The sequence below is a fragment of the Anser brachyrhynchus genome (genome assembly GCF_964034855.1).
Source record: "Anser brachyrhynchus genome assembly, chromosome: Z".
In the NCBI taxonomy this organism is placed as follows: Eukaryota; Metazoa; Chordata; class Aves; order Anseriformes; family Anatidae; genus Anser; species Anser brachyrhynchus.
Window position 1 is genome coordinate 67,341,326 of NC_137697.1, and position 17,132 is coordinate 67,358,457.

Consider the following 17,132-nt stretch of genomic DNA (forward strand, 5'->3'; position numbering starts at 1 on the left):
AGCTTACATATGAAGTATATAGTGAAACTCACCTCATTTTAATGTTGTGTAAAAAAAAAAAAATGTTGCTCTGCTTTATATTTCACTGTATCTTAAGCCCACTTTTAGTGTATATGTATACATATATAGATAGATAGATAAAATAAGTCTCTGCTCCTGTAAAATTCAAAGATAACATTGTTAGAAAACTGGATGAGAAAATAATCTTGGTTGTAAGATCTATAAGTTTAACATGCATCTTCTCTGAACTAGTTTCTTCTGAGACATGCAAAGGGGCATGAAGATACATAAAGTCTTTTAACTGTCTATTACTGCGCTTATTTTCATCTGATTTTAGAAAGCCTTTCTCCTTTTAACTATGTTTTGGCTGAGTAGGAGCTATTTATTGTGTAGAACAACATTTTACTATTTATCTGGCTTTGAGGGCGCAGCTGTACTATAGAATAGAAATCTTCTAAAAGGTACCTGAATCTGCAGAAAGACATGAACCTGCTGGAAATGATCTGAAAAAAAACTTTTCAAGTCTCAGAAGCTTAACAGGATTGCTGAAAGTCTTCGTAGAGGATGATGTGCCTAGGTACACTATATTCTGCTCACCGGAACAAAACTACGTGTTTTGTTTTACAGTGGTAGCTGCTTGATCTGAAACTTCTGGTAGGAACCTGATGTAATTAAATGTCAGCAGTACTAGTGATGATTCTACAGACCAGAGTAACCTCTTTGTAAAAGAACTCTTATGGATGGAAACAATCTTCAGGTTATACATTTCACATGCATATATACATTTCAGTGAACGCAGTGACTTGGTGCAGGTGGGCTTCACTGTCTCAATAAAGAATATTTACTAGCATAGCTTTCTGGGCATAGATTCCATGTTTTTCTCCATTAGTTGTTTGCAAGAGCTTTGTAGTGCCTGTTAACATGAGGAAAAAAAAACCAAAACCACAAAGATCTTTATCATTACACTTTCAAGAAATTATTTGAACTCTTGGTACAGAAAGTACCTAATCACTGCTAGGGTGTACAGTCCCCTGACTAAACAAAACTTTGAGTGGAGAAAAATGTTACATTTTGTTGAATTAAATCTGAGCTGGAGGGATTTTAAAGGTGAGTAGCTTCCCGATCATCTGATTGCACTGGATCCTATTTATACTTGCGCTGCCATCAGAAGTTTTTGAAAAACCGTCACCATGGTTTTAGTAAGGAATTAAATGCAACAGTGCCTCTTCAGAGAGGGAAAAAATAGATTGTGAAGTCCTCACTTAGACAAAACAATCAGTGGTTTCTGTCTGAATGTTCTTTCAGTAAAGATCTGTCCCCCACAGGCCTAAACTTGATATCCTGGCTCTGCTTAAGCAAAAGCAAAAGGTCTTTAAAACATTTCAGCCAAGAAAAGAAAATAGGATGGTCAACAGAAAGCTTGATTATTACCAGGACAGGGGAAATAACTCTGCTAAATATTATTTTTTCTTTTATTAAGAGTGTTTTATTTTGTTCAGTTCAATACTTTCGTTGTTATGAGAGGTCATTTTCGTTAACCTTATTTGTGCATCACCCTATCTTGTTGCCATCAGTCATGTTGTTACAATTTTCCTTCATCTTAAGGAAGAATTAAACAATAGTGAATATGAAGTGAATGCATGTTAATTGCCTCAGGCACATTCCAATTAAGTATTAACACAGGCTGGAACACTTCCAAAACATTTAAGGAATATCACTTTCAATCATTTTTGTATTAAATCAATAGAAAATGTTTCTTTAAAAATGTAATATATTCTAGAATGAAGGTATAATCAAGGAACTTCAGGACATGCTTACAGCAAGGATTTGAATGAAAACAAGTGTTTTATGTTCCAGTCTGGAGACAGTATACTTGGTATGTGCCTGTGTCTCAGAAAAGGTGAAAGGAAGTCTTTTTGTATATTGTTTGTATCATTGCATGATCTTGTGAAATACTGAACATATGAAAAAAATAAAAAAGGATTTTCAGAAGTCTTGGCTGCTTCTGGCCCATGGGTGGCATATTGACTGCTTCTGGTCCATGGACGTACTGATAGAAGGTATAGAAGGAGATCAAGAGAAAGTATTTGACAGAGGCAGAAGATGAGGCAGTAGTTATAAAACATGTGTTATTAGATATGGATGAAGAACTACCATTTATATTATGAAAGATCATGTGTTAAAAAAAAAAAAAAAAAGTTTTGAATATTCTGTTTAAAAAAATAAAACAAAAAATGTCTGAGAGGAAGACAAACAAAGTACATTAGTGGTTCTGGTTCATTGTATTGTCATGCATAGTGTGAATGCATTATATTTAGCTCATGCTCCAAATGAATGCTTAAAGGTTAAATGTTTCTGTTGTGTTCAGGCTTTGGAAGGAGCCATGCTACATTTAATTCATTTTTGTCTCAAACTGAAATCTTAAGTACTGCATGAGCATTTGGCAGACTATATTTACAGAGCTGAAACCAGTCAATGAATAAATGTGATCTTCCAATGTGTCTGAATGCCTTTCATTCCCACTGCCAGTGGAATAGTGAGTCTCTTACTTTCATTTGAAAATCTTGTTCAGAGATTCTGGTACTTTCAGTCATGTCTTACGAAAATAAACAGGGAAAGTGAACCAAAAAGTACTGCTAAAAAAGAGAGAACAAAATCAGCTATAATATGGAACTACACTGTAAGCATAAACATGATTTTTCCTGCTTTCTCTAATTTTCGAGCAACAGCTTTTTACTTTTTTTTTTGTTAGTTATTGACATTTGTAACTACTTAGCTATGAAGAGCCAATAAATTACATCAAAGTTTGTGTCAAGTATACATTAATGTATCATTGTTAACAAAATATACTCAGATGAACTGTCCTCTGGAAAGCTATAAATACTTGTAAGATCAAGGTATGAAAATTTCACCTTCCAAAATATTATTGAACTCTGCACAAGTTTAAGCCCTTGTATTTCATTGTAAGGGTGTTTTGTAATGTTTATAAGAAGACTCCTATGACACAAAAAATTACATCTAGAACAGACTAATATCTATCAAATTAAAATCCCTTATTCCATGATTGAGAATGTTTTTCACATATGTTTGACCTCTGTAAGATTTTAATGGCTTGTACAATACTGAGCCATCTCCACCGTTATTAAGAGTTTATACTAAGCTTTTCTGCCTTCCTGAGAGCACATTTCCTTGCATTGAATTTAAAGATAACAAAATTATTTATGTATTTGTTTATTTATTGAACGAAGCCTGAAACTACTTTGATTTTTTTTCTTGTGGTAAAAATTGAAGTCTAACACACATTTAATTTTTAAATCTTCACTTTCAGTACTAACATCCTATTTACATAGGATGTAAGTACTTTAAAGGTTATGAAGGTGAAAGATCAACCTGATGATCACTTGGAAAATGTGTCTTATTTTGATGATATATTGGATTTTGAAACAGGCAATGTCAATGCATATTGCAAAATACTTCCAGTATCCAGTAGTTATGCTCTCAAGGTAAAGGGGTAGAAGAGCAAATAGTATGACTCACAATTAACAATCAGTATACATACTGTTGCTCTACTAAAGCCAAATTTTTGTTTAATTATGTCTTAAAAATAAGACACATTAATATAACTCCTAATGTCATTCATACTAGTAGATTCTTTATAAAGTTATAGAACTCAGTAAGGCTTGATGAGCGGCCACATTATCTTTTTTTTTTCTTTTTTTTTTTTTCCTTTTTTCTTTATTTAATTCATAAGATTTCCTTTCCAGGTGTCATTAAAAATGCAATATGGATCATCCTGATGAAAGTGCTAGTAAAGAAGATAAATGCGATGGAGATTTGTAGCATGAATTCTCATTTGCTGTTATATGGACTGACACTGTCACATTTTGTAGATTTTATCCTGCTTTTTATAATCCATCATTACCAAGAATAGATAGGGACAAGGAAGAATTTGTCCCACTGAAAATTCCATTCTTAAAATTCTAATGTAGCTTGTCTTGGGAAGTGCCTGAACTCTGCATGCAAATAGCTTCTAAATATGTGGAATATAGTTTTGAAAGTTCTGAATTTCATTTACTGATGTTGGAAGATGCAATGCATTTCTTTCTGCATGCCAGCATGTGTACCTTTATTTCTATATCAAAATATATGTTTTCTGAAAAAGTTGCTGCTACATAACTGTATTCCTGCAGGGCTTGACCACAATGTACTTGCAGATGAACAAGCACTGTGGGGATCTATGTGGTTTGTAATTCAGTAGGCTTAAACAAGTATCTTGGTCATCTGTGTTAGGCTTCTGATTACTAATGGGTAACATCTGATTCTTTCTGGTGTTCTGTGAAGCTTGAATGTGTATGGTGTTTACAATACTTTAAAATATGATTCCCACCCATGCCAAAATTCACATTGTGGGGCAGGCAGACAGGATTTTTAAGGTATGATGGAAGATATTTTTTTTAAAATTTTTTGTATTTCAGTTGTGCAGAATGAAGGTGGTTTTGTTTTGTTTTTGTTTTTCTGTTGTTTTTTTTTTTTTTTTTTTTAATTAAAGCTGTGTTGTGTAGATGGCCCAGAATTAGTTCATAATGTTATATATTAAGACGTTAGGTTAGACTGGTCTCAAAATATTGTGCAAATGTAGGGAAAGAAAAGTAGGTAAAACAAGTATTAAAAAAAAAAAAAAAGAGAGAGGAAATGAAGGAAGAAAAAGAAAGTCTCTGGCTGTGTCACATTTATGTAGTTGATCCAGAAATAACCAAACACTGTTTAGATCAGGAACAATTTATTATTATAGGAGAGAGCCCAGAGAAGCAACATGACAGCCTCTGCTGTCATGGTGCAGTTACGGCACTTGTATGTAATTAGGATATAGGATCCATTCTTCACCAAAAAGTGTCAGATAGGAAGGATATGGTAAATAACAGTGACTGACATCCTTCAGATAAGCAGTCTCCAAAAGGCCTCTTTTACAAATAATCCATTCCGTTGTTAATAAATTGTGCTGACTGGCAACACCATTAACTTTAAAGGTTTGTTGACCAATGAGTCCTGCAGAGGCCTATGAGACATCAGATATTTTTCTTCCACGTTTTCCACTTTGAGAGTCAACAGTTTCACACTATCTTTGTCTTGAAGGTCTAGAGGATGGTACAGGGAGCTAATAACTCCCGAGAACTCAGAACTGATAACTGAGTGAGCTATGCTTACCCATCATCTGTTCTTGCCTCTAGATTTTATAAAAAATTATAGTTATTAGTCCAATCTCTTCCCCTCTCTTCATCCACACCCCCAATATTCAGCATCACTACTCTGGCCTCTCCTTGAGCCATACCTTCTTCCATCCTCTCTTGTGGCTATTTGCCATAACATAAGGTCAACTTTACACATGTGCACAACCACCGATTCTAATAATCCCAAGTAAATATACCTCAGCTCTGTTTTAGGCTGCTTTGTTTGTTCGTTCGTTTGTTTGTTTTGTTTGTTGAAAATTTTTGTTTGTTGAAGGCTGAAATAGTGTTACCCATCTCTTCTGTTACAGTAAATATATTTTTGATAGCAGTTTCTAATTCTGATCCTCCTAGCCAGGGGAGATATGCTCATGCAAACTGGTCAAATGGCTTTTGCACAGAATATTTTGTACTTTGTTAGGTATGCTTGGGTAGACTATGCCCATCATTCCTGCCCATTAAAATCTCATGAGGTGGCAGCCCACGTTTTCTGTTCACAATGCTTCTTGCATGCATTAATGGTAGAGGTAACACATCCGTCCATTTCAGGCCAGTCTCTGCACAAATCTCTGCCAATTTTGTTTTCACAGTGGTATTTTTTCCTCTCTGCAGCCTCACTCCATTGGATTGGGGGTGACAGCACAATGACACTATGGTGCTATTTGTAGGGCTTTATAGGTTTTTTTGCACTATTTGTCTTGATGAAATGGGTCTGTTATTGCTATCTACAGTTAGAGAAATAATAAATAAAGGAATTGGTTCTGTCAATATTATTATTATTATTATTTTAACAGCAGGTGTTACATCTGCATGTTTACAAGAATAGGCCTCTACCTGTCCTGAGAACAGCTAAAATAACATAGACATACTCAAAACCAGATTGTTCAGACACTTGAATAATATCAATTTGCACTTTTACAAAAGATCCCAATGGTTTAGCGTATATATCTGTGTTTGTCTTCTCCAACTGTCTTATATTATTTACTTGAAAAAGTACCTAACAATATGAAGATTCAAGAATTGGAACAATACAAACAAGTCTCAATCCTTTACACCTGAATTTCTGACAAAATGAAAGCCTCTTCCTGGTCATTCAAGCTATAGAATGGTTTGATTAAATAAAAATGTATATAAACTATGCCAACTCTAAATTTATATGGGCTATTAAAAAGGGTAAATAACCTATTAAATTACCTCAAGTTTGCTTTTCAGTAGTAGCTGTGTTTTTGTATGCACAAACACTTTAATGTAGTTATTAGCTCAGTGATATCCTTAATGCATTCCATTGCCTTCAGCCCCTTCCAAATAATGTTTAGAATAAACAAATAACTGAAAAACACACGCACAAGAAAAATCTGGAGCAAACAAATTCTGAGGCATAAGCTGCAATCATCATTCCCCCACCCCCACATCCACCCCTTGCTGCTGTGTGCCACAGAACGGGCCACTTGATCAAGGGTGGGTATACCTCTCTTTCTCCTTACTGTACTCCCAAAGCCATTTAGATGCAGTTTGCTGGGAGTTGTAAACCACCCTGACCAGCTTCACTGCAGGTTCTGTCCTGTTTTTTGTGTGTAATTAGTGTGAAGTGATCAAACAATCTGTCACCTGACTCATCCCTGAGACCATCTTATCATTCTTAAGAGAAGAATCTTTTAAAGGGTTCCCAAAGAGGGCTACTTATGGGAGGAAAAATAATAAAGCATAAATCCCCTTTGATTCTTGTTCACAGGCAGGATGGTATTCGTTTGTCTAATGACAGCCCCACAAGAGAGTTCCATGAGATACAATAGTTGCAGAGTTAAGTGATGTTTGTTCCCTTACAGTATACTGATTTCCTCTGTTACACACAGTTCTCCTAGTCATCTCCACCACGTTTAAATCTGTAAACTGAGGCTAATCTTTGGCAACAAGTTATCTTTTCTACATGATTTTCTATAAAGTTGAAAATTCAGATTATAGGAAGCTCAGCCTTAGCCTGGTTTTCTCAGATTTTGTCTTTTATTTTTCTTTCATTCTTTTATAGCTAATACCATTATTTGTTCAGTAGATGGAAGTAATCTGTTATAAGTCTTAAACTAAAAGAGGATAGGTTTAGGTTATATGTTCGGAGGAAATGGATATTAGAGGAAATTCTTTCCTGAGAAGGTGGTGAAGCACTGGCACAGGTTGCCCAGAGAAGCTGTGGATGCCCCATCCCTGGAAGTGTTCAAGGCCATGCTGGATGGGGCTTTGGGCAACCTGGTCTGGCGGGAGGTGTCCCTGCCCATGGTAGATGGTTGGAACTGGGTAATCCTTAAGGTTCCTTCCAACCCAAACCATTCTATGATATGATTCTATGATGTGTGAGCTATATCCAAAAAGTGCATTATAGGAGTTAGTATTTATTAGTCGTTAAGGATGTTTTAATAGCCTCTAGATTATAAATTTTGTTGTCAGATAAAAGGATATGGTAAATAAGGCTTCCTTGAAACAAATCATTGAACAGAGTAAAATAAAATAAAATAATAATAATAATAACAATAATAATAATAATAAATAATAATAAACACCAAATAAAAGTAATGAAAAAAACATGGAAAATTCTGCTATCAATAGTCCAGATAATTCTTTTATAAGCAATATACAGAGTTTTTACCTGAGTATCAGAACTTCATTAAAACTAATGTCAAAACCCTAGTTGTCAGTCATGAAAAATTGTATATTATCTCAGGAATTTACTGCTGAAACCACACTTGTGAAACCAACCAGATTGCAAAACAGCAGTGGATTTGCACTGTGCTTAAAAATCTACATATGCACGCATTTTCTTTTACCTTCCAGCAGGCAGTATCCATAGGAAAGTGCCTTAGCAGGCAATCATTGCTCTAACACAAAAAACCTGCTTGAAGCATCTAAGCTTTGAAGCTTTTGCCTTCCTGTTGCACATGGTCTACAAACACAAAGCTATATCCTAGGAGCTCAGTATTGTGGATGGAAATTTCTATTCCAAGATTTTTGGTTACTATTAGAGCTAATGTATTACTCAGGAACTCCTTTCACCCTCTAATTCCATTGGTTTGTTTATAGTCAAGTATGAAACTCCATTTCTTTCTTATGCTGGCTTTACCATGCAAGTGAGTTCATGTCAAACCACAGCAGTAGTAACTCCATTATTGCTGTTCCTGGCCTTGGCCAAGACTTGCAAAAATATTTAGGCCGCTACCACCACTCATGTGTGCTGCAGAGAACAGAAATATGACGATTTTGTGTGCACACACAAGATACATAAATTCATTTAAGCAGTCCTGTGAATGACTGTATCCAATAGCTGGAAGGAGGGAGGTCTTTTTAAGTCCCTTGTGAGGCAGTACATGAGATAAGTGTATTTGAATGAGAAGGAGAGAAAGATTTAAAAATTTGCTGTCTGTACTGTGCTTTCTTGTAGTCTCGAGTTTTCCTGACTGAAAGACAGAGCATGGAATAATTGTGGTGATAATTGTGATAATATAAAAATGAACGGTGAGTCTCTTCTGTTACTGTTGTAGCACCTTTTAGTCATGATAAAGTTCACCCCATGGAGCTACCATGGTAAGAATTCTTTTTACACCACAGGAAGGATGCTTTAATAACTTGTACATGTCTCTTGTTAAGAGATGGGACTCCTAAGAGATTCAGTCTTGCTTTACATAAAAACATAATATCCAGTGTGAGTAGGAAAAGGGGAGGAAGCAGAAAGCCCAGTACGAGGGACAAACTGAGGAGTGCTTTGTGCTGCTGGAGAATGTCGAGAGGTTCTCTTTTGTTCCACATACCAAAGAGAAAGACTTGCTTCTGATGAAGTAGGTCATGATATATATAATACTTAAATCTTTTTGGTCTGGATTCTTTTCTCCATCTACCAGAGATACTAATTTGAGAAGATCATGACACATTGTCTGCTGTTGTTAAACCCCCAGGTATGACCTGGGTGTGTTAGATTAAAGGAGAAAACATAATCTTGAAAAGGCAAGGTGCCTTCAAGAAATCTTCAGGTTAGTCCCTTCTTCAAGAAGACCTTGATGTCTGAATATGTAGAGTCTGTGACACTCTAGTGGAAGTTAAAAGGAGCAGAAAGCACTGTGCAAAACTGAGTTTCAGATTAAAAACAATTGCTTTGCCTTGGAGTCATTCAGACAGGAAAGGAAGATGTAGGCTTTGCTTTTTCTGGAATGCAATGACTTTTTTTTTTTTTTAAAGAATAAATTAATGGTGTTATGGGTTTGTTCATAACGGAGAGGCAATGAGGAATGGAAATAAATTGACAGAGTGATGAGTGATAAACAATATATATTTTCATTAATGTAAATTGTATAGCTTGACGTTAAACTCAAATCTAAACGGTGCACTAACTGAAAATATGCAAAAATCAAACAAAGTGATATTAAGCATAATGAAAGAAGGAGTTATGCCATCAACAGCATCAACAGTCTTGTGACCCTACACAAGCTAACTGGCATTATGTTGATATTGTGCCACCTACAATTAAGAGAAGCTCTAATTAGTGCCTGAAAATGGTAAATGAGACACACTTGAGCCTTTAAACATCTCAGTGAATGAGACATGAAAAGAAATGACAAATGACAGTCCAAAGCATCACTGACTTGCAAATAGAAAGCAGAACCTTTTTTACTTTAGCATGGGAAACAGCTGGAAATAACAATCAAAAAGAAGCCATTATTAAATGCAGGGGTCAGTTTCAAACTGGTGAGATAAAATTTCCTTTTTCCCTTTTCCTTTTCTTTTTAACAAAATTGTTCTTGTTTTAGCAAGGCAAGTGACTTTTGCTTTTATGGTGTTATGGTGTTTAAGTGAAATTCTTAAGTGTGTTTTATTTCTGATCAAAGTTTCTTCTGCTGAGCATATTCTGCAATACTTATGTGCTGGTTGCAAATCTGCAAATACTTTTTTTTTTTTTTTTTTTATGTTACTTCTTAAGCTGAGTAGGACACAAAATCCACCTGACTTTTATTGAACCCTCTACACCATATAACTTGATGCTGTGTTAACTCAGCTGTTTTCCATACCACCTCAGGTGATAAAGTGCAAGGAGTACATGCAGAGAGACACAAATGCAAGCTCTGGTAGTTCTTTTAGTTTTTGAACAGGGTTGAACATCTGTGGTCTGCTGCAAGCCTGGCTGCCTTGGTATGCTGCCTGCAGTCTGTAACTATGTTGCTTCTGTTTCAGGAGCTAGTTAATTCAGTACCAGCTGAAGGACTACTGCTTGATCACACATTATATCCATGCAGATATGCCAATGAGCTGCTAAATGACTTCTGAAATGAAGACAGTGGCTCCCCAGTGCCACAGGTCGTTTGAAACATTCTCAGGGCGACACCTTGCAAGCTTTCCTTTTTCCATTCTGTTGTTAGCCACAATTCATATTTAGTCCCATAGCCTCACAATTTAAGCTGGTGCAAATTCTAAGGAATTGTAGAGGCATGCCCTGAATGCCAGGGCATTCAATGTAAGGGCTGCCCCAGAAGAGGAAGAGCAGGACCTTGCAGCTAGACCTGCTCCACTGTCCGATCAGGGAGCAAGGCAGTACTGGGCTTTAGGCAACACCATGCAAGGGTGTTGGTCAGGGTCCAAGGGTGGAGCACAGGGGTCTGCAAGTGCACTCAATACCCCAACAATTGATCTACACTGATGTAACTGAAATAGAATTGGAGCGATTTCTTCTTATGGTATTGAGCTATACATTTGAATGCTTTCATTTTTTTCGTTCAAAAATGTTAGTCTTGAGACAGGGAAAAAAGTAAAGGATGTTGATTCCATAGGTCTTAGCTAACACAATCTTATGTTAACCACAAGGACAGGATGACCCCAGAGTTACGGGAGTAAAAGACTGTATGCATAGATAATGGAACCAGCAAGAACTGGTTTGACTGCTGAAGTCTGTCAAAGAAAGGAAGGATCAGAAGTTTAGCAGCAAGGAAGACTTCTGGCCTTCATCGAAAGACCACCAGAGTACAGCGGATAAGCACCCAAGGACTCCAGTACACATGGGAATAGGGACGGGAACCTATGTTAATGATTCTTCGAAGACCTGGTGAATGTGCAAGAGACTTACGGGAAATGAAATAAATATGTATATATCCCACTAATATAAGCATGCTGCCAGTAACCCTTGGTGTGTGTATGTGTCTTAGGCAGAGCAATCTCCCCCACACCCGGCGTCATAACAAAGAATACCTGCTAAATAATTTTGAGTTTTCACTGCATCAGTCTGTAGTCAGCCTGCCCACCTCTTTTGTCTCAGTGACATTTAAGATTCATGTTTATGATCATCAGACCTTGTAGGAACCTCACTAATGGTATTTCTCAGCAGAAGAAATGCAATCCCACATCGGCAGGCAAAGTAGACTTATAAATAATCGTGGAAGAGCCAATGGTCTTTCTTCCATGGAGGACAGTTGCCAGCCTCTGCTAAAGAGTTACCTGAGGAGGCCTGGCAGTAGGCTTCATTAACGTGCTTGTTGTTCTGCGACAACTATTAAACTACCATTCATTTTTGGGCAGGAGAAACTGGTAAACTGCAAACAGCACAAGATAGGTGTGGAGTGATCCAAGACTCCTTAGTATTAAAATGTGTCTCATGAAAACAGGAGAGAAATGTATGCCATGTGCAGAAGTACATAGTGGAGGCTTCAGACTGTATCTTCCTCTTAGTGACTTCTACTTTGTATAGTAATGAACACATGGGTATTGTGGACCTTAATCCCAATTTTCACAGATTTAACTGGATGGAAAAGCAATTTCTTGGGCTTCTTTTTTCTCTACTCTCTTTACAATATTGGCTACACCATGATGCAGGGTCCCTCTCTGGCCACCCAGAAATCTTTTCCCTCCACAGCCCATTCTCTGTGTAAGACAGCTCTTCTTCAGTGAGCGCAGAGGCACCAAACTAAATGATTTTGTGTGTGTAATGAACTAAGTATAAAATTCAAGTTTAATCCAAGCGCATGAAAAATTATCAATTAAGAATTCTCATTAGCTGTATTTGGTTCTTTAATTGGGCTTTTTGAGTGTTTAATCTCAAGTGATAATTATTTGTGTCACTGGGCCATTCCTCTGTGAATATTATCTTTTAATTAATTCCAGAAACTGATTTCACTCCTTTTATCTCTTCCTACATAGTAACACTTGGCTTTTCTTTTCTTTTTTTTTTTTTTAATTGTAAACAATATAATTCAGGATTACTTAAAAAATGTCAGTAAAGAAAGACTAGTTTACTTCTTGAGTCCTTCCTGTACTGTGTGATCTTGTGATCTTCAGATGGGGATTGTAAATAAAATCTTGCTCAGTGGAAGTCTGTGAGATTTAAGACTTCGATCTCTGTTAACCAAGAATTTATCTGTGGATGCATTATGTAGATTTCAGGAAAGTACATATTAATTAAATAAAGTGAAACAAAAGGAACACAGTATTATATTTGAGATTTTACATCACCACAGATAGGCTGATCTGTGACTCAGTGGTGTGAAAAATAGAACTCTTTTATTAAAATCAACAGACAGTAAATATCCGAATCTTCTGTACAATTTCAAAATATATTTGGAAAATTATTGATTGGCAACTGCATAAGTGCAGTTCTAGGGTGCTTAGATAATGTTTGTGTTATAGCATTGCTACAGTAAAAATATATTTTTTAGTATGCTCAGAAATAATAGATGAACCAACTTCACGATAATAAAACTTATTAAAACCTCCCTCTGGGTTGGAATCCAATAGTTTCTGAGGTACACAACAGTTTGCTGTAACTTTTTTTTTTTTAACTTATGTTTTGTTTCTACCTTCTTCGTACTTCCATTTTGGTAGGAAGTAGAAGTACCCCACTTCATTAGAAATTCCGTTTTCATTATTTCTAACTTGAGTAGAAACAGGATTTTCAAAACCTTACAGTATTGAGAAACTATTCTCCCAAGATTTCCAGCTAAGTTTTGCCAGTCTGAGAGGCAGCTACTAGTGTACAATACTCAGTATTTATATATATATGTTTTTTTGGGGTAGGGGCAGATGTTGGGCAGATGGTTCATGCCTTGGATCTCTGTGAATTCTCTTTCCTTTGGAATTTCAGCTAACATCAGATTCCGGTATAAAACACTGTTACAGCAACTGCTCTCAGCCATTACTTCCATATGGATGAAAGGATTTATCCTTCATGTTAAACTTCTTGAACCAAAAATTTCCCAAGCACCACTCACATTATTCCTAAATCCTCACATGGCAAATACAGACAGTTTTGTAATTATGGCAGGATGATAAATGTATATAGGAGATTCCCGTGTATATAGGATATTCCCATGTATGTGTCCTGGGACATTGTTCTAATAAAGATGTACAAATATACAGAAAATACAAAGTTAAGGTAAGTTCTGCTCCTTGTCATGAAAACTTCTTTCCATGTGGCACATTACGGGTAACTTGCATCCAGCTGGCTAAGATAGTTTCTAGAGTGGATAATATTGGCAGAGAAAGGAAAGCTGTTATCTTTCTGAGCAATCTGGAAGGATAAGTTTGCAGGGCTTATAAAGAAAGTTGACTTATCTCAGCCACATGTGTAACAATGGGTGGAAACATCACTTTCCTAAGTGAAGTGTTCTTGTCGGCACAAAGATGTGCCCTCAGTTTGAATTCCACATGTACTATTTTGTGGGGTAATTCAGTAAAAGTGATTTTACTTCTGCAAATGTTGTTACAGACTTCAGGATTTACGACTCCACAGGATTTTGGCTTATTTGAGGTTTTGAAGGCCTAATCTTGTTTTCTCCTTGAAAATTTCAACTTCTAGTTTTTCAGACAAAGACTGATTTAAACATGCTTGCAAATTCTAAACAAATATCACAAGTGCCTAATCTTAATTTATAATGACCTTCTGCCCTCCCGTCATTTGCAGCAAGAGAAGAGACATGGCCTTTCCACAGCAACTTGTGTTTGTAGAATGGTCTTTTAAAATTAGCCTGATCACACCACTCATGTAATTAGAAATAATTGAATTAGTTGCACTCTGGCAAAGAGGTGAGATCAATATTATAATTAAAACTTAATTTCTTTATGAATGAATCTTAAAATGAAATTTCTAAAAGGTGGAAAATATTTCTTTTTTTTTTAGAAGTCATTATCATTTGTATTAAGTTTTATATCTTAAAAAGTAATCCCCAAAATTTTACCATCACTTTTTTTTTTTATACTATTTTACTATCACTACATTTACTATCGCATTTACTAGATTTTACTATCACTTGTGTTAATATCATTAGTTAGTTTTATACATACCTTCAAAAAAGGTTTTCATTGTAACCTTTCAAAGAGGCAAGGCTTTATGAGGTGCCTGCCAAAGACAATGAATACCAGATCCTGTAGTCAATATAAAAATGCAGCCAGTAGTCCTCAGCATCTTTACAGGTGGTTTGATCTGATGAAGATGTTGGGACATTTCTTTTGGTGAAAGTAGAACACACTCATAAGCATTTAACTCCTCATTTGGTTGTGAAACCTGCAGTAATTCCAAAGAAAATAGACTAAATTTAAGGAAAATTCCCAGACAGCTGTATTTATGGTAGATCCTTCCATCCGTCTCTCTATTTATATACGTTGTGGTTTAACCCATCAGGCAGCTAAGCAGTGCACAGATGTTCACTCACCCCACCACCCCCAGTGAGATGGGGGAACGAATAGAAAAAAAATGGTGAGAAACACAAGGGTAGATATAAAAACAGTTTAATGGGACAGAAAAAGAAGGGATAATAATAGTAATAATAATAATAATGGTAATAATAATAACAATAAGGATAACAGAATAAACAAAGCAAGTGATGCACAACACACACCGCCTGCCAGCCAATGCTCAACCAGTCCCTAAGCAGCAGCAGCAACCTACTCATCTAATCACCCAGTTTTATTGTCCCAAATGACATTTCATGGTATGGGACATCCCTTTACCCAGGTTGCGTCAGCTGTCCTGGCTGCTTCCCTTCCCAGCTCCTTGTGCACCCCCAGCCTCCTTGCTGGCAGTGCAGCACGAGAAGCCAGAAAGGCCTTGGCCCTGTGTAGGCACTGCTCTACAACAACTAAGCATTTTTGTGTTATCAACATTGTATCATCCTAAATCCAAAACACAGCATTATACCAGATACTTGGAAGAAAATTAACTCTATCCCAGCTGAAGACAGGGCAATATATTAAGGGTTTGCTCCAGACTGACCAGAGAAAATAGATCTCTGATCATTTGAGATAAGACTGGGGTAAAATTTTCACTTCACGTCTCAAGTTTCCAAATCAAGTTGAACAAAAATAATCAAAAAAAAAAAAAGATTGAAAAACATTTTCTTTTTAGAGCAAAAATGTTTTATTTTCACCAAAAAAATCTTATTTAGTGTTAAATGCACATTTTGTATTCCAGGATTTAATGCATAACCCAAAACATTTCAAAATAAAATGTCAAAATGTTTTGCCTGTAAGAGTCAAAACAAAATGCTGGATCAGAATTCTTTCTTCCATTCTCTTCCAGGTTTTTATTTCCAAATGATGCACTAAACCCTACAGAATATATTTGCTACTTGGTACCTCTTATAGACTTCGAATTGACCTCTTGGAATCTCACTTTTGTGCTGTGTGAAATAATATTCCACAAGGGGTTCTTCAATGTCAAAAACCATAGCTTAGAGGACATTCAAAGGCCAGTCCTGTTTGGAAGGAAAATATGCATTAGTGTTAGTAATAGTTCTATTTAAGTTTACGATTTAATTTCTTTCCCACAGCTGTATATCAGTAAAGAATCCAGTTCCAGGCCCCACTGGTAAGGTGTATTATTATTATTTTTTTAATTCTATTTTTATTTTGTTTTGTTTTATTTTATTTTATTTTATTTTATTTTATTTTATTTTATTTTATTTTATTTTATATTTTATTTTATTTATTATTATTATTTTTTCTGGCTTTTATGGAATATTGCTTTTCATATGCAACTATCTATTGAGTAATACTTTATCAGTGTGTCCCGCTGTGATTTATTACCTCAATACATCATTAGAGTGACAGCTGGCTCTGATGATGCATGATCTAATACATCATAAGAACAACAACTCATTTGGATTATATATTACATAAGATTAATACATACAACACCTTTTAATCTCCCTCCTCTCTTTCTTAGCTGTGGACATGACTGTTACTTAGGGCTGCAATGGCACTGAAAGTATTTCCAGTTTTACTTTCTACTTTCATTCTTGAATGTACAATGAATACGCACCAGAATAAAATCAACTGTACTAAGTAAGGGGAACTCAAAAGAAGCCTGTTCTTAGCTTGATCCACAAAATGCAATGTTTTCCTGTTTTAATCAGTGCAAAGTTTCTCAAAAAAATCATGTTCCATCTTGCAAAGTGTGGCTTTTTACACTGGCAACCTCGTTTCAGCTGTGAGAAGTCAATGGGAAGGACTGCATGAACTTCACTGTGTTCAGTGTTGGTCACTTACAGAAGAGGAGAGCAGAGCAGTGTTTGAAAACCTATCTGTAAGGTCTCTGAGGAGTCATTTGCAAATTTTTTAATTTTTATTTTTTTTTCAAATTTGGAAGACACTGGACATACATTTGAATAAATAGATACATTAGCTTACTGTGGCTGACTTGGACTTGCAAATATGTGGTAAAAACAACAGGGTGGGAGAAGCATATGTAAGAAATTTATTTTCTATAATATTAGCTGAATGAATAGTGCCTCTTGACTTTTTGGCCTCTCTAGTACAGGAAAAGAGGAGCTAATGCAGTCATCGGGGAGGAATATATACATTTTTAAATCTTAACTAGAGGGAAAATACACACACTCTTAAATTTATTTGGAAATTTCTCACCTCTTCTAGAAGTAGATAGGAATCTGCATG

General features: G+C 35.9%; 1 long non-coding RNA gene across 1 annotated transcript; it reads left to right on the top strand.

The window, feature by feature from the left end:
• Nucleotides 1-4,130: 4,130 nt before the first annotated feature.
• Nucleotides 4,131-12,949, top strand: LOC308185971. Its single transcript, XR_013943857.1, has 3 exons — nt 4,131-4,433; nt 8,653-8,726; nt 11,066-12,949. It is a non-coding gene; the product is annotated as an uncharacterized lncRNA (long non-coding RNA).
• Nucleotides 12,950-17,132: the final 4,183 nt, after the last annotated feature.